Source organism: Elephas maximus, chromosome 9 (assembly GCF_024166365.1).
Source record: "Elephas maximus indicus isolate mEleMax1 chromosome 9, mEleMax1 primary haplotype, whole genome shotgun sequence".
In the NCBI taxonomy this organism is placed as follows: domain Eukaryota; kingdom Metazoa; phylum Chordata; class Mammalia; order Proboscidea; family Elephantidae; genus Elephas; species Elephas maximus.
In genome coordinates this window covers 15,237,062-15,260,151 of record NC_064827.1, presented here as the reverse complement: position 1 = coordinate 15,260,151, position 23,090 = coordinate 15,237,062, and the positions used below count along the sequence as shown (strand labels likewise).

Here is a 23,090-nt window from a genome sequence, read left to right as displayed (position 1 = left end):
TCAAGAGATTAAGAGGAACAAAGAAAACATCAGTACCACACAAAAGGGAATATGTAAAAACCAAAAAATGCATACAAGAACTATTAAAGGGTGTCCTTCTGTTTGAAAACAAGCAACATCAGATGACAGCCTGAATCTAGAACACAAGATTGCACCAGCTGGATACCAATTCAGGAACATAATACAGGAAAAAAAGTGTGAAAATGAGTTCACAACTAGAAATTAAACAAAAACAACAATTAGAAATCCAAAATATAAACAATAAGATTTCAGAAATGGACAGTGTCATAGAACATCTGAAGAGCAGGTTTGAAACAATGGAACACAGGGTCAGCGAAGCTGAAGAAAAATACTTGGATAACACTTTGAGGAAAAATCAGAAAAAAGAACAAAGAAGAATGAAGAAACTCTGAGGATGATGTGGGATGCAATTAAAGGCAAAATTTTGTGAGTGATCAGACTTCCAGAACAGGGGAAGAAAACAGGAAACACAGAAAGGATCATTGAAGATTTGCTGACAGAAAACTTCCTTAATATCATGAAAGATGAAAAGCTGACCATCCAAGAAGCTGAACGAACCCCATATAGGATAGACCCTAAAAGAAAATCACCAAGGCACATCATAATCACACTTGCTAAAACCAAAGACAAAGAAAGAATCCTGAGAGAGCTTGAGAAAAACAAAAAGTCACATACAGAAGGGAAACAATAAGACTAAGCTCTGAATACTTGGAAGAAACCACGCAGCCAAGAAGGCAATGGGATGACATATGTAAAACCTTGAAAGAAAAAAAATTGCCACCTAAGAATAATATACCCTAAAAATCTCTCATTCAAATATGAGGGTGAAATTAGGACATTTTTAGATAAACAGAAATTAAAGAAACATGTAAAAACCAAACCATGCTTACAAGAACTATTAAAGGGTGTCCTTCTGTTTGAAAACAAGCAACATCAGATGCAGCCTGAATCTAAAAGGCAAGATTGCACCAGCCAGATACCAACCTATGAAATGAACTCTCGAGAACTATACAAAACCAAAAGGATTGCAACAGGGAACCAGAGAGGTTACTTTGTAAATGACAACAACGTCAGAACACTAAAAGAGGGAATAAATGGTGTAGGTATAGAACTTTCTAACATAGAGGAAGGCAAGGCGATACCAAGTAATAATAGACCAGTTCATATCTAGGAAGATAACAGTAATTCCAAGGTAACCACAAAGAAAGTTAACAAACCTATTCATCAAAATAAAGAAGAAAAACAAAGTCTCAGTAAAAACAAAATCTACAAAAACAAAAGAAATGAAAAAAAAAACTTACAAATCAGGAATTCAGCATGGGAGAGTAAAAGGAACAAAGAAAACATCAGCACCACATGAAGAAGCACTGGAAAATGGCAGCAATAAACTCACACCTGTCAGTAATTGCAGTGAATGTAAATGGCCTAAATGCACCCATAAAGAGACAGAGAGTGACTAAATGGATTAAAAAAAAGACTATACGATGTCTGCAAGAGACACACCTTAGAAACAAAGATGTAAATTTATTAAAAATCAAAGGATGGAAAAAAATATATCCAACAAACAGCTACCAAAAAAGAGCAGGACTGGCAACACTAACCTGAGATAAAATAGACTTTAGAACAAAATCTACGACAAAAGACAAAGAAGGTCACTATATAATGATTAAAGGGACAATCTATCATAAAGTCATAACTATAATAAACATCTATGCACCCAATGACTGGGTCCCAAAATACATTAAAAAAAACTCTTAACAGTACCAAAAGGTTAAGTGAAAGTTCCACAATAATAATGGAAAATTTCAACACACCACTTTTGGTAAAGGACAGAACATTCAGACGGAAGCCCAACAAAGATATGTCAAGGTATCTTGACCTCGTAGACAAATATAGAACACTCCACCCAACAGGTGCAAAGTACACATTCTTTTCAAATACACATGGAATGTTCTCTAGAACAGAACACATCTTAGGCCACAGAGAAACCCTCAACAAAATCTAAAACACTGAGATAATACAAAGTATTTTTTCTGACCACAATGCCATGAAGGTAGAAATTAACAACAGGAAGAGCAAGGAAAAAAACTAATCACATGGAAACTGAATAATACCCTGCTTGAAAACCACTAAGTAATAGAATAAATCAGAGATAGAATTAAAAAATTCCTAGAAACAAAAGAAAATGAAAACACATCATACCAAAACATTTGGGACACAGCAAAGGCAGTCCTCAGAGGTCAATTTATAGCAGAAGATGCACTCATAAAAAAAGAAGAAAGGGACAAAATCAAAACATTAGCTACACAACTCGAACAAATAGAAAGAGAACAACAACAACTACAAAAAGCCACAGCCACCAGAAGAAAGGAGATAATAAAGATCAGAGCAGAAATAAATGAAATAGAGAATAGAAAAACAATAGAAAGAGTTAGTGAAACCAAAAGTTGGTTATTTGAAAGGATCAACAAAATCTACAGGAACAAGACAAGGATGCTCTTTATCACCACTCCTATTTATCATTGTGCTGGAAGTCCTAGCTAGAGCAATAAGGCAAGTAAAAGAAATAAAGGGCATCTGAATTGCTAATGAAGAAGTAAAAGTGTCCCTATTTGTGGATGAAATGAGAGTACCTAGAAAACTCAAAAGACTCCAAGAGAAAACTACTAGAACTAATAGAAAGATTCAGCAGAGTAGCACGGTACAAGATAAACATAAAAAATCAGCTGGATTCCTATACAAAAAGAAAACGATGAAGAGGAAATCAGAAAACAATACCAATTATAATAGCCCCTAAAAAAACAAAATGTTTAGGAATAAATCTAACCAGGCATGTAAAAGACCTATACAAAGAAAACTACAAAACACTACTGAAAGAAACCAAAAAAGATCTACATAAACGGAAAAACATGATGCTAATGGATAGGTAGACTCTACACTGTGAAAACGACAATTCTACCCAAATTGACTTACAAATACAATGCGATCCTGATCCAAATACCAACAACATTCTTTAAAGAGATGGAAAAACTAATCATTAAATATACATGGTAAGGGATGAGGTCCCAGGTAAGTAGAACACTACTGAAGAAGAAAAATAAAGTAGGAGGACTTGCACTGCCTGACCTCAGAATCTACTATACTGCTATGGTAGTCCTAACAGCCTGGTACTGGTACAACAACAGATACGCTGACCAGTGGAACAAAATTGAGAACCCAGATGTAAATCCATCCACCTACGCTCATCTGGGAAACCCTGGTGGCGAAATGGTTAAGTGCTACAATTGCTAACCAAAATGTCAGCAGTTCGAATCTACCAGGCGCTCCTTGGAAACAGTATGGGGCTGTTCTATGCTGTCTTATTGGGTTGCTATGAGTTGGAATTGACTTGATGGCAATGGGTTTGGGTTTTTTTTGGATTGTCATCTGATTTTCAACAAAGCCCCAAGGTCCATAAAATGGGGAAAAGGCAGTCTTTTTAACAAATGATGCTGGCAAAACTCAATGTCCATCTGCAAAAAAATGAAAGAGGACCCAAAACTCACACCATACACAAAAACTAATTCAAAATGAAATAAAGACCTAAATATAAAACCAAAAACTATAAAGATCATAGAAGAAAAAATACTGTCAACAATAGAGGCCCTAATACACGGCATTAACAGGATACAAATCACAACTAACAACAAACTCATCAAAAGACCTCACCAAAAGAGTAAAAAGAGAACCTAAAGACTAGGAAAAAATTTTTGGCTATTACAAATCTGACAAATGTCTAATCTCTAAAACCTACAGGAAAATACTTCTACAACAGCAACAAAAATGCCCCCTTGTGTCAGTTTGTTGTACTGTGGGGGTTTGTGTGTTGCTTTTATGCTGGAAGCTATGCCACCAGTATTCAAATACCAGCAGGGTCATCCATGGCAGATAGGTTTCAGATGAGCTTCCAAACTAAGACGGACTAGGAAGAAGGACCCAGTAGCCTACTTCTGAAAAGAATTAGCCAGTGAAAACCTTATGAATAGCGTTGGAACATTGCCTGATATAGTGCAGGAAGATGAGCCCATCAGGTTGGAAGGCACTCAAAATATGACTGAGGAGGAGCTGCCTCCTCAAAGTAGAGTCAACCCTGATGACACAGATGGAGTCAAGCTTTTGGGACCTTCATTTACTGATGTGGCACCACTCAAAATGAGAAGAAACAGCTGTAAACATGCATTAATAATTGGAATCTGAAATGTACAAAGATGAATCTAGGAAAACTGGAAATTGTCAAAAATGAAATGGAATGCATAGACATTGGTATCCTAGGTGTTAGTGAGCAGAAATGGATTGGTATTGCTCATTTTGAATGAGACAGTCATATGGTCTACCATGCCAGGAATGATAACTTGAAGAGGGGTGGTGTTACATTCATCATAAAAAGGACATTTCAAGGTCTATTCTGGGTTACAATGCTGTCATTGACAGGATAATATCCTTACACCTACAAGGAAGACCAGTTAATCTGATTGTTAAGGCCAGAGATGAAGAAATTGAAGATTTTTACCAATTTCTGCAGTCTGAAACTGATCAAACATGCAATCAGGATAAACTGATAATTACTGGAGATTGGAATGCAAATGTTAGAAACAAAGAAGAAGAATCAGTAGCTGGAAAATATGGCCTCACTGATAGAAACGATGCCTAAGATCTCATGATTGACTTTTGCAAGACCAACAACTTCTTCATTGCAAATACCTTTTTTCACCGACATAAATGGCAACTACACACATGGACTTCGGCAGATGGAATATACACAGGAATCAAACTGACTACATCTGTGGAAAGAGACAGTGGAAAAAGCCAGGGGCCGACTGCTGATCAGATCAATTACATATATGCAAGTTCAAATTGAAACTGAAGAAAATTAGAACAAGTCGATGAGAGCCAAAGTATGACCTTGAGTATATCCCGCCTGAATTTAAAAACCGTCTCAAGAATAGATTTGACATGTTTAACACTAATGACAGAAGACCAGATGAGTTGTAGAATGACGTCAAGAAATTCATACATGAAGAAAGCAGGAGGCCATTAAAAAGACGAGAGAAAGAAGAGACCTAAATGGATGTCAGAAGAGACTCTGAAACTTGCCCTTGAATGTCGAGTACCTAAAGCAAAAGGGAAAAATGATAAAGTAAAAGAGCTGAACAGAAGATTTCAAAGGGTGACTCTAGAAGACAAAGTATTACGATGACATATGCAAAAAGCTGGAGATAGAAAACCAAGAGGGAAGAACACGCTCAGGATTTCTCAAGCTGAAAGAACTGAAGAAAAAACTCCAGCCTTGAGTTGCAATACTGAAGGATTCTACAAGAAAAAATATTCAACTACACAGGAAGCATCAAAAGAAGATGGAAGGATTACACAGAGTCGCTATACCAAAAAGAATTGGTCTAAGTTCAACACTTTCAGTAGGCAGCATATGATCAGGAACCAATAGTACTGACGGAAGAGGTCCAAGCTGCACTGAAAACACTGGCAAAAAACAAGGCTCTGGGAATTGACGGAATTATCAATTGAGATGTTTCAACAAATGGATGCAGCCCTAGAAGTCCTTGCTGGTCTATGCCAAGAAGTGTGGAAGACAGCTACCTGGCTAACCGAATGGAAGAGATCCATATTTATGCATATTTCCAAGAAAGGTGATCAAACTGAATGTGGAAATTATTGAACAATATCATTAATACCACATACCAGCAAAATCTTGTTGAAGATCATTCAAAAGCAGCTGCAGCACTATATCAACAGAGAACTGCCAGAAGTTCAAACTGGTTTTAGAAGAAGGCATGGGACCAGGGATATCATTGCTGATGTCAAATGAATCTTGGCTGAAAGCAGAGAATACCAGAAGGATGTTTACCTGTGTTTTATTGACTATGCTAAGGCACTTGACTGTGTGGATCAGAACAAATTATGGATAACATTGTGGAGAATGGGAATTCCAGAACACTTAATTGTGCTCATGAGGAATCTGTACATGGATGAAGAGACAGTCATTTGTACAGAGAAGGGGATACTGCATGGTTTAAAGCCAGGAAAGGTGTGCGTCAGGGTTGTATTCTTTCACCATACCTATTCAGTCTGCATACTGAGCAAATAATCTGAGTAGCTAGACTATATGAAGAAGAATGGGGCATCAGGATTGGGGGAAGACTCTTTAACAACCTGTGTTATGCAGATGAAATAACCTTGCTTACTGAAAGTGAAGAGGACTTGAAGCACTTACTGATGAAGACCAAAGATCACAGCCTTCAATATGGATTACACCTCAACATAAAGAAAACAAAAATCCTTACAACTGAACCAATAAGCAACATCGAAGTTGTCAAGGATTTCGTTTTACTTGGATCCACAATTAGCACCCATGGAAACGGTAGTCAAGACATCAAAAGACGCATTGCATCAAACAAATCAGCAGAAAGAGGTCGCTTTAAAGTGTTAAAAAGCAAAGACGTCACCTGGAGGACTAAGGTGTGCCTGACCAAGCCATGGTGTTTTCAATCACCTCATATGCATTCAAAAGCTGGACAATGAATAAGGAAGACTGAAGAAGAATTGATGCCTTTGAATTGTGGCGTTGGTCAAGAATATTGACTATACCATGGACTGCCAAAAGACTGAACAAATCTGTCTTGGAGGAAGTTCAACCAGAATGTTCCTAGAAGCCAGGATGGCAGGACTATGTCTCACATACTTTGGAGATGTTATCAGGAGGGATCAGTCCCTGGAGAAGGACATCATGCTTGGTAAAGTAGAAGCCTGTGAAAAAGATGAAGGCCCTCAGTGAGGTAGACTGACACAGTGGCTACAACAATGGGCTCAAGCGTAGCAGCAATTGTGAGGATGGTGCAGGACTGGGAAATATTTCGTTCTGTTGGGCATAGGGTCACTATGAGTGGGATCACACCTAACAACAACAACAACAAAAAGTCAAATAATCCAATTAAAAAATGGGCAAAGGAAATGCGTAGACACTTCACCAAAGAAGACATTCAAGTGGCTAATAGACAAATGAGGAAATGCTTCAGAACATTGGCCATTAGAGAAACGCAAATCAAAACCACAATGAGATACCATTTTATTCTGGCATTATTGGCACTAATAAAAAAAAAAAAAAAACCAGAAAATAACAAATAATGGAGAGGCTGTGGGAAGATTGGAACTCCTATACACTGTTGGTGGGAATGTAAAATGATACAACCATTTTGGAAAATGATATGATGCTTCCTTAGAAAGCTAGAAATAGAAATACCAAATGATCCAGCAATCCCAATCCTAGGATAATACCCTAGAGACATAAGAGCTGTCACACGAATAGACATACACACACCCATGTTCACTGCAGCATTGTTCACAATAGAAAAAAGATGGAAACATCATAGATGCCCATCAACAGATGAGTGGATAAACACATTATGGTATATACACACAATGGAGTACTACGCAAAGATAAAGAACAATGATGAACCTTCAAAGCACCCGACAACATGGAAACAATCATTGATGGTTACTAGGAAGGGGAGTGGTGGGGATGAAAAAACACTAAATAGTCAATAAGTAAGTGGTAACTTTGGTGAAGGGTAAGACAGTACACAATACTGGGGAAGCCAGTACAAGTTGTACAAGGCAAGGTCATGGAAGCTCTATAAAAAATACCAAACCCATTACCATTGAGTAGATTCCAACTCATAGCGACCGTATGAACTGCTGACCTTTTGGTTAGCAGCAGTAGCACTTAACCACTAAACCGCTATGGTTTCCGGAAGCTCCATAAACACATCCAAACTCCCTGAGGGATCAAATTACTGGGCTGACGGCTGTGGGGACTATGGCCTCGGACAATATCTAGGTCAATTCCCATAACATAGTTTACAAAGAAAATGTTCTGTATTCTACTTTGGTAAGTAGTGTCTGTGGTCTTAAAAGCCTGTGAATGGCCATTTGAGATACTCCGCTGGTCTCACCCCTCTGGGAGCAAGAGAGAATGAAGAAAACTAAAGACACAAGGGAAAGATTAGTCCAAAGGCCTGATGAACCACAACTACCACAGCCTCCATCAGACTGAGTCCAGTACAACTGGGTGGCGCCCAGATACCACCACTGACTGCTCTGACAAAGATGACAATAGAGAGTCCTGGACGGAACTGGAGAAAAATGTAGAACAAAATTCTAACATACAAAAAAAAAAAAAAAAAAAAAAAACCACACACACACACAGACTTACTGGCCTGACAGAGACTGGAGAAACCCCAAGAGTATGGTCCCTGAATGCCCTTTCAGCTCATAATGAAGGCACTCCTGAGATTCACCCTTTAGTCAAAGATTAAACCGGCCCATAAAACAAAATGAGACCAAAGGGGCACACCAGTCCAGGGTCAAGGACTAGAAGGCAGGAGGTGACAGGAAAACTCGTAATAGGTAACCCAAGGTAGAGAAAGGAGAGTGTTGACATGTCTTGGAATTGTTAACCAATGTCATAAAACAATATGTGTACTAACTGTTCTGTAAACCTCCATCTAAGTACAATAAAAAAATAAAAGAAAATCCCAGCCTCATAAAGATATAAACCTATGAGTTAAATCAAACAAACAAACTCCTTGCCATTGAGTTGACTCCAACTCATAGCGACCCTATAGGACAGAGCAGAATTGCCCTGTTGGGTTTCCAAGGAGCGCCTGGTAGATTCAAATTGCTGACTTTTCGGTTAGCAGCCGTAGCTCTTAATCACTACGTCACCAGGGTTTCCAGTACTGTCATTATCCCCACTTTACAGATGAGACAACTGAGGCCTAGAAATGTTGTGGCTCGCCCAAATTCAGACAGCCAAGAAGTGACCAACGGAGCCACATCTGGAGAACTGTGGGAGGCCAGGATGACCGAAGCAGTGATGCATGTCCGGAAGGGCCATAGTGGAATATGAGGCTGTCCAGGGGCATAGGCCCAGTCCAGAGGGTTGGGAAAACTGAGCAGAGTATTGCTACTTGATGCAGCAGAAAACAAAAGCACTGGAAATTTCTCAGCAGGGGAGTGATAGGAATTGGATTGATATTTTTAAATGATCAGTCCTGCATTTTAAAATCTCTTTTCTAGGCAAATAATAACTCACTTTTACTGAGCCCTTACTAAAGTTCTGCTCATATATTTGCACGTGTTTGCTCGTTTAATCGTCACAACAACCCTATAAAGTAGGTACCGTCATTTGCCCCATTTGACAGATGAAAATACCGAGGCACACGGAGATGCAAGAACTTGCCAAAAAATCACACAGCCTGCAAGTGCTGGAGCCAGGCATTTAAATGCCCTTAGTTCTTCCTTCACATGTAATCAAAAAAGCTCGACATATATCCAGGGCTTGGAAAGAAGAGCCAGACCACATGTAGGCAAGACTGGAGGCTGCAGAAATGGAATATTGGTATCTGTTTTGTTCATATTCCAGAAAGATTTCACTGTCAAGAGGCACTTGGGGATAACTACCTTGGGGACTTTAGTCAAAGTTTACTGAAAGTAAAAAAAAAAAAAAAAAATGAATGAACAATGAATCACAGCAATTGAAGAATGAAAATCCACTGGAAAGGAAGCAGATTATCAACTCTGTGCTCAGATTCAAAAGATGAGTAACCACACTTTGTCTTTTGTTCTGCCCCCAGCTGGAAAGGCAACTAATAATGCAGAAAGAAATCAGAGAAAAACAAACTGCCATGCAGGTGGCTTGGTCTCAAGAATTCCTCCAATATTTTGGAAGGTTTTTGGCATTGCAGCCATCTCTTTAACAGCTGGGTATGTTTGCAGTTTACTTTAAAATTTTCTTAAATAATTTACTTCTTTTGTTGTGTTTGCTGTTTTCATATTATCAGTAAATTGGTCAAGACAGGATTTTGGTCCACACAGGGTATAGGTAAATAAAGTAACCCCTCACAGACAGACTTGCTAGAGCTCTGTAAAGCCAGGTAGAAATACTTCATTCTGCCTCTAGTTTCTTATGTTTCTTCTGTCCTTTCCTGCATTTTTCATAAGTTAGAGAGAAGACTTCTTTGTCACCACAATAGAGTGAGGCCTCTAAAAGTTTCTCTCAAGTGTCTAAGAAGTAGATATCAATCATTATCCATTTTAAACATGAAATCTGAGCCTCGAAGTCAAGTAAAGATGAACAAGTCATAGACCTTGCCCTTGAGAACTGCAGAATCTGGTGACTGGCTGTGAGGAAGAAAATCCTACTTCCATAGAAACCTCAAATGAATTAAGGAAAATTGTAGACTGCCCTGTTAGGTTTGGAATATAAATTATAGGAGCGTGCTACAAGAGAAGTCCTCAGACAAAACATTTGCCTTCCTTCCCAAGGCAGGTTTATGAATGTCAATAACATTCATTATAACATAATTTTTATTTTTTTTTTTGCTGATTACTCTTTGACAATAGCAGTTGGCAGATGTCACTATCCCAGAGAAAATACTGTATTTTCTAGCAGTTCTTTGAAAGAGGAAATATTTAGAGACGTATGAGTGTGTGTTCAGACTAAAGAACACTCAGTATTATTTGGGATGTTTCCAAATGGTATCTGATGGAAGATTAGCTTTCCTGAAAAGTTAGAACTTTTATTAAACTTTATTTTCTCTCATGTTACTTATGACATTAAGGGGCAACAGGAAGGACCTTATGTGGCTCTTTACCCTAAAACCTTCCAAACCCAACTAATACTACTGCTCTTCCTGACGTCTGCTCAAGGAAAAAAAAGAATTCCTTATCTTGATGTTCTTTCTGTCCTACATTATAACCTCCTGTCTTTTGTCCAGTAAAATGTCTGGCATCTGATTTATGTCTCTCTCCGAGTCTTCAGAAGTCATGACTGTGTTGTTTCCTTTGGGAGTTGCATCAATTACTGGAGGAAAACGGGTGAAATATTTGTGAGATCTGGAGACATGCCTGCACACAGAGTGTTAGAGTTGTCACTAGATCATAGCAGTCAGATCTTTTCACAAAACACCGATGAGCTCTGTGTCACCTTGCCTGTTTCTGTACTTTATTTAAGGTGAAGCTGAGAACATGCTAGAAACAGAAAAGTATAAGTTGCAGCTGCCAAGAAGAATGATCAGTTCTGAAAGCCTTGAAAAAGCCAGAAGGGAGCAGAGTAAATTCTTTGTAGAGAAAAGAAATCATGTTTACCTACTGGCTCACAAAGCACAAAATTGTTGGCATGAATCATGGTTTTTTATCATTTTTTATGTGATTGAAATTTTGATATGCAGGGTTTTATTGTAAAATACTAAATGCAGGATGAGTTGTGTTGAATTATTTAAAAATAAAATTTGCAACATTTACCATAAAATCATGGAAGTATTCTAAATAACTTGCACATTTCCTCTATATGTGTTTGTAATGCAAATACCTAAGTGGGAAATTAATGTTACATTGTTTTGAATTCCCAGAGACATATGTCCTGCTGCCACTTCTCTGTCTCATGCACTTTTCCCATCACACTCATTTCCCTCAGATACTCCTACTATTTGAATTTCTCCTTGTGTCCTGTCCCCACATGACTAAAGATGATGACCAGGCACTGTCCTGAGTGTTTTGTGTATATTAATTCATGTACGCGTCCCAGCAGTCTCATGAGACAGATAACATATTATGAATGTGGAACCTGAGGCACAGAGGGGTTGAATTACTTGCCCAAGGTCATACACGTGGACAGAGCTGAGATGTGAACCCAGACAGTTTGGCTCCTGTGCCTGTGTACTAAAACAACGTTGAAAAAGTTAGGCCACAATGCATTCCTGGCATGCCAAGACAGATGTGAAAGATAAAAGGTCAAAATATTCAAATAGTGACCTGGGGTAGAGTTATAGAGTGGTGGGGAGTAGGGGGTGGCTGATTAGGATGCCCACCCTTTTTTTGTAGACTCACTGGATAACCTTTATACTCATGAAATAATCATATTTATACCCACTCTTCCCAAGTGAAACTGTGCATATAATACACTCATTCCAAAGATATTTATTGGTACTAAGACAAGCGAGGAAGAAAGTTCTGCCAACTACTTCCTCGGTGGAATGAAAACCACAAAGTTCCAATCTACCTCTGATCGTGGGGGTGGCACAGGACTGGGCAGTGTTTTGTTCTGTTGTGCATGAGGTTGCCATGAGTTGGGGGCTGACTCAACGGCAGCTAATAACAGCAATATCAATGTGACAGCAGCTGTTGAAGGAACTGGCTGTATCAGTGAATGAGTGGACAAGGTCCCTCCACCCCAGGCAGAAGGGAAGTGATCTGGTGAGGGGCTGGGGAACTGTAGAGGAGAACATAACAAATAAACATGGACAGAAATAAGATAATTTCTGACCATAGCTAATATTTCTGTAGAAAGAAAACAGAATGGGCTGGCCAGGAGGTTGTGACAGTCATGGGGAATTATTTCAGATTTGGGATGGCAGGGACTACCTCTGCAGAGGTGACATTTGAGCTTAGGCCTGAATGATGAATGAAGCAGTCCTGTGAAGACCAGGATGTAGGGACAGAGAAGGGATCTCCAAGCAAAGGCAGGAGCCAAAGGAAAGTCTCTGTGCCTTGGCAAGACACAAGAACAGGAAGAAAGCCAGGGAGAATAGTGGGAGCTGACATACAAAGTGGGGAAGCAAGTGTGAATATGATGTAATCACTACCTTCAAGGAGCTGAGGACCTGACACATTGCTTTGATGCAATTATAGTTATAGAGAACTTTGGGTGAAGTCTTGAAGGTTTTGCATAGGAGTTCTTCCTAAAGACAAGGAAGTGAAAAGGAAAGGCACCCCAGGCAGAAGGGACAGCTTGAACAAAAGCAGGACCATGAGTGCCAAGTCCAGGAGTAGCTGGTCCTCAGGTTTGGCTTGTGTGAAGTTTCCTCATATGGGAGAACTTGTTTAGAATGAACCTGAAGGCACAATTCAACTCCTGAAGAGCCTCTGTGTGAGAGCAAGGAATTTGGACTCTATCCCCCACGTGTCTCAGTTTGTCCTACTGTGGGGGCTTGCGTGTTGCTGTGAGGCTGGAAGCTATGCCACTGGTATTCAGATACCAGCAGGGTCACCCCTGGAGGACAGGTTTCAGCTGAGCTTCCAGACTAAGACAGACTAGGAAGAAGGACCTGGCAGTCTACTTCTGAAAAGCATTAGCCAGTGAAAACCTTATGAATAGCTGCAGAACATTGTCTGATATAGTGTTGGAAGATGAGCCCCCCAGGTTGAAAGGCACTCAAAAGATGACTGGGGAAGAGCTGCCTCCTCAAAGTAGAGTCGACCTTAATGATGTGGATGGAGTAAAGCTTACGGGACCTTCATTTGCTGATGTGGCACGGCTCAAAATGAGAAGAAAGAGCTGCAAACATCCATTAATAATCGGAACCTAGAATGTATGAAGTATGAATCTAGGAAAATTGGAAATCGTCAAAAATGAAATGGAACACATAAACATCTATATCCTAAGCATTAGTGAGCCGAAATGGACTGGTATTGGCCATTTTGAATTGGACAATCATACAGTCTACTATGCTGGGAATGACAACTTGAAGAGGAATGGTGTTGCATTCATCATCGAAAAGAATGCTTCAAGATGTATCCTGAAGTATAACGCTGTCAGTGATAGGATAATATCCATATGCCTACAAGGAAGACCAGTTAAAAGTCTATTATTCAAATTTACACACCAACCACTAGGGACAAAGATGAAGAAATAGATTTTTTATCAGCTGCCGCTGTCTGAAATTGATTGAACATGCAATCAAGATGCATTGATAATTACTGGCGACTGGAATACAAAAGTTGGAAACAAAGAAGAAGGATCAGTAGTTGGAAAATATGGCCTTGGTGACAAACAATGCCAGCGATCGAATGATAGAATTTTGCAAGACCAAAGACTTCTTCATTGCAAATACCTTCTTTCACCAATATAAACAGTGACTCTACACACACATGGACCTCGCCAGATGGGACACACAGAAATCAAATTGACTACATCTGCGGAAAGAGATGATGGAAAAGCTCAATATCATCAGTCAGAGCAAGGCCAGGGGCCGACTGTGGAACAGACCATCAATTACTCATATGCAAGTTCAAGGTGAAACTGAAGAAAATCAGAGCAAGTTCACGAGAGCCAAAATATGACCTTGAGTATATCCCACCTGAATTTAGAGACCAACTGAGGAACAGATTTGATGCATTGAACACTAGTGACCGAAGACCAGACGAGTTGTGGAATGACATCAAAGACATCACACATGAAGAAAGCAAGAGGTCATTGAAAAGACAGGAAAGAAGGAAAAGAACAAGATGGATGTCAGAGGAGACTCTGAAACTTGCTCTCGAACGTCAAGCAGCTAAAGCAAAAGGAAGAAATGATGAAGTAAAAGAACTGAACAGAAGATTTCAAAGGGCTTCTTGAGAAGACAAAGTAAAGTATTATAATGACATGTGCAAAGAGCTGGAGATGGAAAACCAAAAGGGGAGAACACGCTCGGCGTTTCTCAAGCTGAAAGAATTGAAAAAATTCAAGCCCTGAGTTGCAAGAGTGAAGGATTTCATCAGGAAAATATTAAACGACACAGGAAGCATCAAAAGAAGATGGAAGGAATACACAGAGTCATTATACCAAAAAGAATTAGTCAATGTTCAACCATTTCAAGAGATGGCATATGATCAGGAACCAATAGTATTGAAGGAAGAAGTCCAAGCTGCTCTGAAGGCATTGGTGAAAAACAAGGCTCCAGGAATTGATGGAATATCAATTGAGATGTTCCAACAAACACATGTAGCGCTGGAGGTGCTCACTCATCTATGCCAAGAAATCTGGAAGACAGCTTCCTGGCCAACTGACTGGAAGAGATCCGTATTTATCCCTATTCACAAGAAAGGTGATCCAACCGAATGTGGAAATTATAGGACAATATCATTAATATCCTGTGCAAGAAAAATTTTGCTGAAGATCATTCAAAAATGGCTGCAGCAGTATATCCACAGGGAACTGCCAGAAATTCAGGCCGGTTTCAGAAGAGGACGTGAGCTAGGGATATCATTGCTGATGTCAGATGGATACTGGCTGAAAGCAGAGAATACCAGAAGGATGTTTATCTGTGTTTTATTGACTATGCAAAGGCATTAGACTGTGTAGATCATAAGAAACTATGGATAACATTGCGAAGAATGGGAATTCCAGAACACTTAATTGTGCTCATGAGGAACCTTTACATAGATCAAAAAGCGGTTGTTCATACAGAGCAAGGGGATACTGATTGGTTTAAAGTCAGGAAAGGTGTGCGTCAGGGTTGTATTCTTTCACCATACCTATTCGATGTGCATGCTGAGCAAATAATCCGAGAAGCTGGACCATATGAAGAAGAATGGGGCATCAGGATTGGGGGAAGACGCATTAACAACCTGTGTTATGCAGATGACACAACCTTGCTTGCTGAAAGTGAAGAGGACTTGAAGCACTTACTAATAAGATCAAAGACCACAGCCTTCAGTTTGGGTTGCACCTCAACATAAGGAAAACAAAAATCTTCACAACTGGACCAATGAGCAACATCATTATAAACGGAGAAAAGATTGAGGTTGTCAAGGATTTCGTTTTACTTGGATCCACAATCAACAGCCATGGAAGCAGCAGTCAAGAAGTCAAAAGACGCACTACATTGGGCAAATCAGCTGCAAAGGACCTCTTTAAAGTTTTGAAAAGCAAAGATGTCACCTTGAAAACTAAGGTGCATGTGACCCAAGCCATGGTATTTTCAATCGCATCATATGCATGTGAAAGCTGGACAATGAATAAGGAAGAAGGATTGATGCCTTTGAATTGTGGTGTTGGCGAAGGATATTGAATATACCATGGAGTGCCAAAAGAACGAACAAATCTGTCTTAGAAGAAGTACAACCAGAATGCTCCTTAGAAGCAAGGATATTGAGACTGCGTCTTACATACTTTGGACATGTTGTCAGGAGGGGTCAGTCCCTGGAGAAGGACATCATGCTTGGCAGAGTACAGGGTCAGCGGAAAAGAGGAAGACCCTCAATGAGGTGGATTGACACAGTGGCTGCAACAATGAGCTCAAGCATAGCAACAATTGTAAGGATGGCTCAGGATGGGGCAGTGTTTCGTTCTGTTGTACATAAGGTGGCTATGAGTCGGAACCGACTCGACGGCACCTAAGAACAACAACAACATCCTGAGGGTTATGGGAATGAAAGAATGTGAACTGGAATTTTACCAGTGTTAGTAGGTTGGAAGAAGAAGTGTTGGTGGCACAATGGTTAAGCACTTGGCTGATAACCAAAAGGTCTGATGTTTGAACCCACCAGCAGCTCCCCAAGAGAAAAGACCTGGTGATCTGCACCTGTAAAGACTATAGCCTAGGAAGCCCTATGGGGCAGTTCTGCTCTGTCCTATAGGGTTGCTATGAGTTGGAATTGACTTGATGGTGGACAAAACAGTAGATTGGAAGAGAAGAACCTAGGCAATGAGGAACTGCAATGCTCCACCTGAATGCTGGCCAGGGCCTGAACTAAGGCTATGGCCTTGGGTGAATTCAAGAAAATGAAAAGAAAGAAAGCAAGACCAGGACCAAATGAGGTCATGTAGGGAGGAGTTGGTGGTCCCTTTCATTAATCTGCATGGATTATGTTGGGCCCCTGGAGGGCCTGAGAAAGAAGTGACTTGGAGGTACTGGTGGGCTAATGGACACCTAATCTAGCACTAGGTGTAGACCACCCCAGGATCTGGAATTATAAGTATTTCTTTCACTGCAGCATTTCATTTCTTTATTTGAATGCTTTCTAACTCTGCTGGGTGCATCAGTGTGCTGTATTATAATCACTTCCACCATCTTCCCAGTTACTAATGGACACAATGTATGTGCCTTAGAGTGAGATGATTGCCTACTGTGATACCCCAAACATTTGCTTTTATCTTGGTTGGGCAAAGGAGGAAGGATTGTTCACTGGTAAGTGTAGAATAGCCCATCAGGGGATGGCTACACATCCTGAGCAGGGTGCAATGAGTAGGGTCCATACCTGCAGGTGAGCTGCAATACTAACAAAGGGGCAATGTGGGCAGCCCCACCTTTATCACTAACTGTGTGGCAAGGATCAGCAGGAACCCAATTTCCAATTGGAAGTGGATCCAAGCCTCATACTCCCTCATTTCCACTCCTCATCAGCAGCCACTTTTGTGACAATTCCTCAGACCAGACTTAGATCAGAACTCATCCCAGCTCTCCTAAGCCGAGTCAAATCATCCCCGGCCCCTTGAGGCCAGGTGACTGGGGAGCAGCTTAGGCTTCTGTATAACTCCCTTGCACTTCAGGACAGCTGGCCTCTCTCTCTCTTTGTTGTCCCCTTTTAGGTCACAAGCAATAAGAACTCTATCCTTCTTCATCGACAGCCCATGCGGTCTTTCTCTATCACTCAACCAGTCAGATCTGGTCTACACAAACCACTTTGTACTGCCGGCTCCTGCTGGCTCATTGCCATATGGGTTCATTAATTCACTCTAATGGTCCTCCAAAATCACAGCAAACATCAAAATCTTGCTTTCTAAACCTACTGATTCATTAAACTTACCTTCTAAAGCATGAATCTTTCCAATAGCATTTTTAAATTGTGGCAAAGATATATATATATAACAAAATATTTGGCTTTTCAACATTTTTTACAAGTGTAATTCGGTGACATTACTTTCATCATGTCACACAACCATCGCGATTATTTGCTTTCAAATTTTTCAGTTGCCCTTAACAGAAACTCAGTGCCCACTAAGGAATCACTGTCTCTCCCTCCTGTGCCTGGTAACACTAATAAACTTTGGTTTCTTGTTATTTGCCTATTCTAGATATTTCATATAAGTGGGACCACGCACTATTTGTCCTTCTGTGACTTATTTCCCTCATAATGTTTTCGGGTTTCCTCCATGCTGTAGCATGTTTCAGAAGTTCATTTCTCATTATTACTGAATCATATTCCATTGTTTGCATATACCACATTGTCGTTTACCCACTCATGTGTTGATGGACACTTGGGTTGTTTCTACCTCTTGGCTATTGTGAATAATGCTGCAGTGAACATTGGTATACATGAATCTGCTTGACTTCCTGCTTTCCAGTCGTTTAGGCATATACCTAGGAGTAGAATTGGTGGGTCGTATAATACTATTCTTAATGTTTTGAAGAACTGCCAAATGGTTTCCCACAAGAGCTGTACCACTTTACATTTCCACCAGCGATGCATGAGGGTTCAGACTTCCTCACATCCTCGCCAACACTCATTATTTTCTGTTTTTCTGATAATAGTCATCCTAGCAGATGTGAAGTAAATCACTGAATTTTCAAATGATTACTCTAGGGCTCTAGCTCCTGGTTTATTAATCTAGTTTTGACTTATATAAAAGATAATAACATCAAAATTCTTTAGGAAAAAAATTCCACTTTTCAATTGTTTTGTTAATGTTCATGTTTTATATATGCAAGACCCTGAAGTTTGACTGGTATTTTACTATATGCTAAAATATTTATCCTGCTATGATTTAAACTAATACTTTAAACATTTTTTTTTTTATCCTCTATCATTTTTAAAAACTCATTTCTCAAGTACCAAGTGGTATTTTCAACAGTAAACAAGGAAAGCCCACACATCTTATCAGGAATCTTCAGTAGGGCAGGATTTCAGAACTGGTGTTATCATTATTTTAATTCTCAAGAAACCATTTATTGGCTTCTTTTACTTGGTTCTCCCATTGTAGAAACATTCCATCTCTGGTCACTGGGATTTCAAACCCTGTAACTTTTTCTTTTTTTTCATTTTTCTATATAATTTTACTTTTGGAGAAGATATACCCAGCAGAGCCCACTCCCATTCCACACATTCCACACATAATGATCAGTAACATTGGTTACATTCCTCACAGTGTGTCATCATTCTCATTATTTCTCTCCTGGTTGTTTCACTTCAGAACTGGTATTTTAAACTTCTATGTCTGCTTTGCTTTTAAAAGGGCGAGGGAATAAAGGATCACAAAATGTGTCTTTAATTCTCAAAGGATGAAGTCCCGTACTCTATATGGGTATATGTTAATTATAAAAATCCAAAGTTTCTGGGTTTAGTGAGTTTAAAGAATCAAGTCAATACGTTGTTGCTGAGTGTTGGCTGTGTGGCAGGCACAGAGAGGAGAGAAAGCTTTGCTGTGGTGGAATAGGCACTGGACTTGATTTCTCAAATCTTGGCTTGGGTCCAGCAATGTACCGTATTCAGACCCTCTTAGTGAACACCATTTGGAGTAAAGCACAGACCAGACACTGTTCTAATGGTGTGGTCAACAGGTGTTTTTACTCACAGAGTAAATAGGACAGAGATGAGTGGGACACAAACATTCTCATCAGCCAATGTTCCCTGAAGTTAGGCTGCTGTCCCAAGGTGTACTGTTATAGCACATCCACGCATGCCCCACTTCGTGTCATAGAAGAGATCCTGAGCCCTGCTCTCCCAGGTTAATACTAACAAACAGCCATGTCCCCAAGTCAAACAGCATGTACAGAGAGCCAGTAAGGAAAAGTGCAAAAAAGTTAAAAAGAATTGGAAGCCCCCTTGATGGTAATGGACATCATTCATTCTACCTATTCAGAGTGGGTGACCATCTCCCTATGGCTATTCTAGATTTACTAGCATCAGGAACTTTCCTTCCTTCTTTACCCCTCTAAGATAGCTTACCAGGGTTCTGGGTTTCTTCAGAGGGCAATCACCTTCCCTAAAGCACATACTTTTCTTTGTGTCCATTAGTAGCTAGGGAGATGGTGAGCGAGATTGTAACATACCTGTGCATTCAGCAGGTCCCAATAGGCTCTTGGAAATTGCGTGTTATCTGAAAAGTCCCCTAAGAGTCTTGTAAAATGGGGTAAATACCTGCCTTAGAGGATGGCTGTGTGGGCAAAATGAAATGATGTTTTCAAAATATCACTGTAAACTGTGGTGAATACAAAAGTATTGAGAGCCTAGATTCCCAGACTGTCTCGGCTTGAAATCCCTCACAGGTGATTGAACCTCTGTCCTTCCATCGGCTCACTTGTTATTTGGGGATGCTAATGTTATTAAGGGGCCCTGGTGGCACAGTGGTTAAGTGTTATGGCAGCTAACCAAAAGGTCAGTAGTTTGAATTCACCAGCCTCTCCTTGGAAACCTTACGGGGCAGCTCTGCTTTGTCCTATAGGTTCTCTATGAGTTGAAATCAACTTGATGGCAATGGGTTTTTTTTTTTTTTTTAATGTTAATAAGCTCAAAGAGATGCTAAGAAGGATAAAAATGAGATAATGCATACACGTGTTTGGCAAATCATAAGCACTCAATGAGTGTTCCCTGTTGTTACTGTTTTGTGTTTACTGACATTTCCCAAACATATTCCCATTTATTGCTATTTTCTCTCTATCTTATAAGTACTATTTTAGAAAAAAGAAACCGGTAGCTGACTGCAAATCCCTATCTGTCAAGCAGTTCATTGCACACCATATTTCCCAAAAATTAGTTCTCATTTTCCATGGGCACAATGAACATATTTGAAAATTAAAACTAGAGTATTAAGTGCCACCACTTGTCAGTTTGTTGTACTGTGGTGGTTTGCATGTTGCTGTGATATTGAAAGCTATGCCATTAGTATGTCAAATACCAGCAGGTTCATCCATGATGGACAGGTTTCAGTCGAGCTTCCAGACTAAGACAGACTAGGAAGAAGGACCTGGCAGTCTACTTGTGAAGAACTTGGCCAGTGAAAACGTTATGAATAGCAGTGGAATACTGTCTGTTAGAGTGCCAAAAGATGAGTCCCTCCGAAGAAGTCCAAGCTGCATCCAAGGCACTGGTGGAAAACAAAGCTCCAGGAATTGCCGGAGTGTCAATTGAGATGTTTCAACAAAGGGATGCAACACTGGAAGTATTCCTCTTTTCCAAGTAGTTTGGATGACAGCTGCTTGATGAATTAACTGGAAGAGATCTATATTTGTGCCTATTCCAAAGAAAGGTGACCAAACAGAATGCAGAAATTATCAAACAGTTTCATTAATATCACACGTAAGTAAAATTTTGATGAAGATCATTTAAAAGTGGTTGTAGCAGTACATCCACAGGGAACTGCCAGAAATTCAAGCCAGATTCAGAGGAGGATATGGAACACCATTGCTAATGTCAGATGGATTTGGCTGAAAGCACACAATACCAGAAAGATGTTTACCTGTGTTTTATTGACTATGCTGAGGCATTCGACTGTGAGGATCATAACAAATTATGGATAACACTGTGAGGAATGGGAGTCCCAGAACATTTAATTGTGCTCCTGAGGAATCTGTACACCCTCTAAGAGGCAGTTGTTTGAATAGAGCAAGTGAATACTGCATGGTTAAAATCAGGAAAGGTGTGTGTCAGGGTCGTATCCTTTGGCCATACTTATTTAATACGTATGCAGAGCAAATAATCCGAGAAGCTGGATTATATGAAGAACGAGGCATCAGGATTGGAAGAAGACTCATAAACATCCTGTGATATGCAGATGGTACAACCTTGCTTGAAGCAATTACTGATGAAGATCAAAGACTACAGACTTCAGTATGGATTATACCTCAAAGAAAGAAAAATCTTCACATTTGGACCAATAACCAATATCATGATATACTGAGAATATATTGAATTGTCAAGGATTTCATTTTACAATACTTGAATCCAAAATTAACTCCTTTGGAAGGTGTTGTTTTTATGTGCCATCAAGTCAATTCTGACTCATAGGGACCCTATGAACAACCGATCAAAACACTGCCCAGTCCTCCGTCATCCTCATAATCGTTATGCTAGAACCCATTGCTGCAACCATTCTGTCAATTCACCTTCTTGAGGGTCTTCCTCTTTTTTGCTGTCCCTCTACTGTAACAACCATGATGTCCTTCTCCAGGGACTGGTGGCTCCTGATAACATGTCCAATGTATGTTAGCCAAAAAGTCTTACCATTCTCGCTTCTAATGAGCATTCTGGATGTACTTCTTCCAAGACAGATTTTTTCACTCTTTGGTGGTCCCTGGTATGATCAACATTCTCCCCAGCACCATAATTCAAAGGCACCAATTTTTCTTTGATTTCCTTTTTCATTGTCCAGCTTTTGCATGCATATGAGGTGACTGAAAACACCATGGATTGGGTGGGGCACACCTTAGTCCTTAAAGTGACATCTTTGTTTTTGAACACTTTAATGAGTTCTTCTGCAAGAGATTTGCTCAATGCAATGAATCCTCTGATTTCTTGACTGCTGCTTCCATGGGTGTTGATTGTGGATCCAAGAAAAATCATTGACAACTTTAATCTTTTCTCCGTTTATCATTATGTTTCTTATTAGTCAGTTGTGAGGATTTTTGTTTTCTTTATGTTGAGGTGTAGTCCATACTGAAGGTTGTGGTCTTTGATCTTCATCAATACGTGCTTCAAGTCCCCTTCACTTGCAGCAAGCAAGGTTGTGTCATCTGAATATTACAGGTTGTTAATGAGTTTTCCTTCAATCCTGATGCCATGTTCTTCTTCGTATAGTCTACCTTCTGTGATTGTTTGCTCAGCATGTAGATCGAATAAGTATGGTAAGAGAAGACATCACTGATACACAATTTTCCTAAGTTTAAACCGTTCAATAACCCCTTGTTTTGTTTGAATGACTGCCTCTTGGTCTCAGTACAGATTCCTCATGAGCATAATAGTGTTTTGGAGTTCTCATTCTTTGTAGTGTTATCCATAATTTTTTATGATCCACACAGTTGAATGCCTTTGCATAGGCAATAAAACACAGGGAAACACCTTTCTGGTATTCTCTCTTTCAGCTATAAGTATCTAACATCAGCAATGAAACCCCTCGTTTCACATCCTGTTCTGAATCTGGCATGAAACTCTGGAGGTTTCATGTGGATGTGCTGTTGCAGCAGCTTTTAAATGACCTTCAGCAAAAATTTTACTTACATATGATATTAATGATATTGTTTCCTAATTTCTGCATC

At 39.8% G+C, this 23,090-nt stretch overlaps 1 protein-coding gene across 1 annotated transcript in view; it reads left to right on the top strand.

The window, feature by feature from the left end:
* The window catches only part of PLGRKT (plasminogen receptor with a C-terminal lysine), a 164,553-nt gene extending 154,819 nt beyond the window's left edge, over positions 1-9,734 (top strand). Inside the window, exon 3 of the mRNA XM_049896725.1 lies at positions 9,711-9,734. The gene's annotated coding sequence lies outside the window, so the exon portion shown is untranslated. The remainder of the gene's footprint in view (positions 1-9,710) is intronic.
* Positions 9,735-23,090: the final 13,356 nt, after the last annotated feature.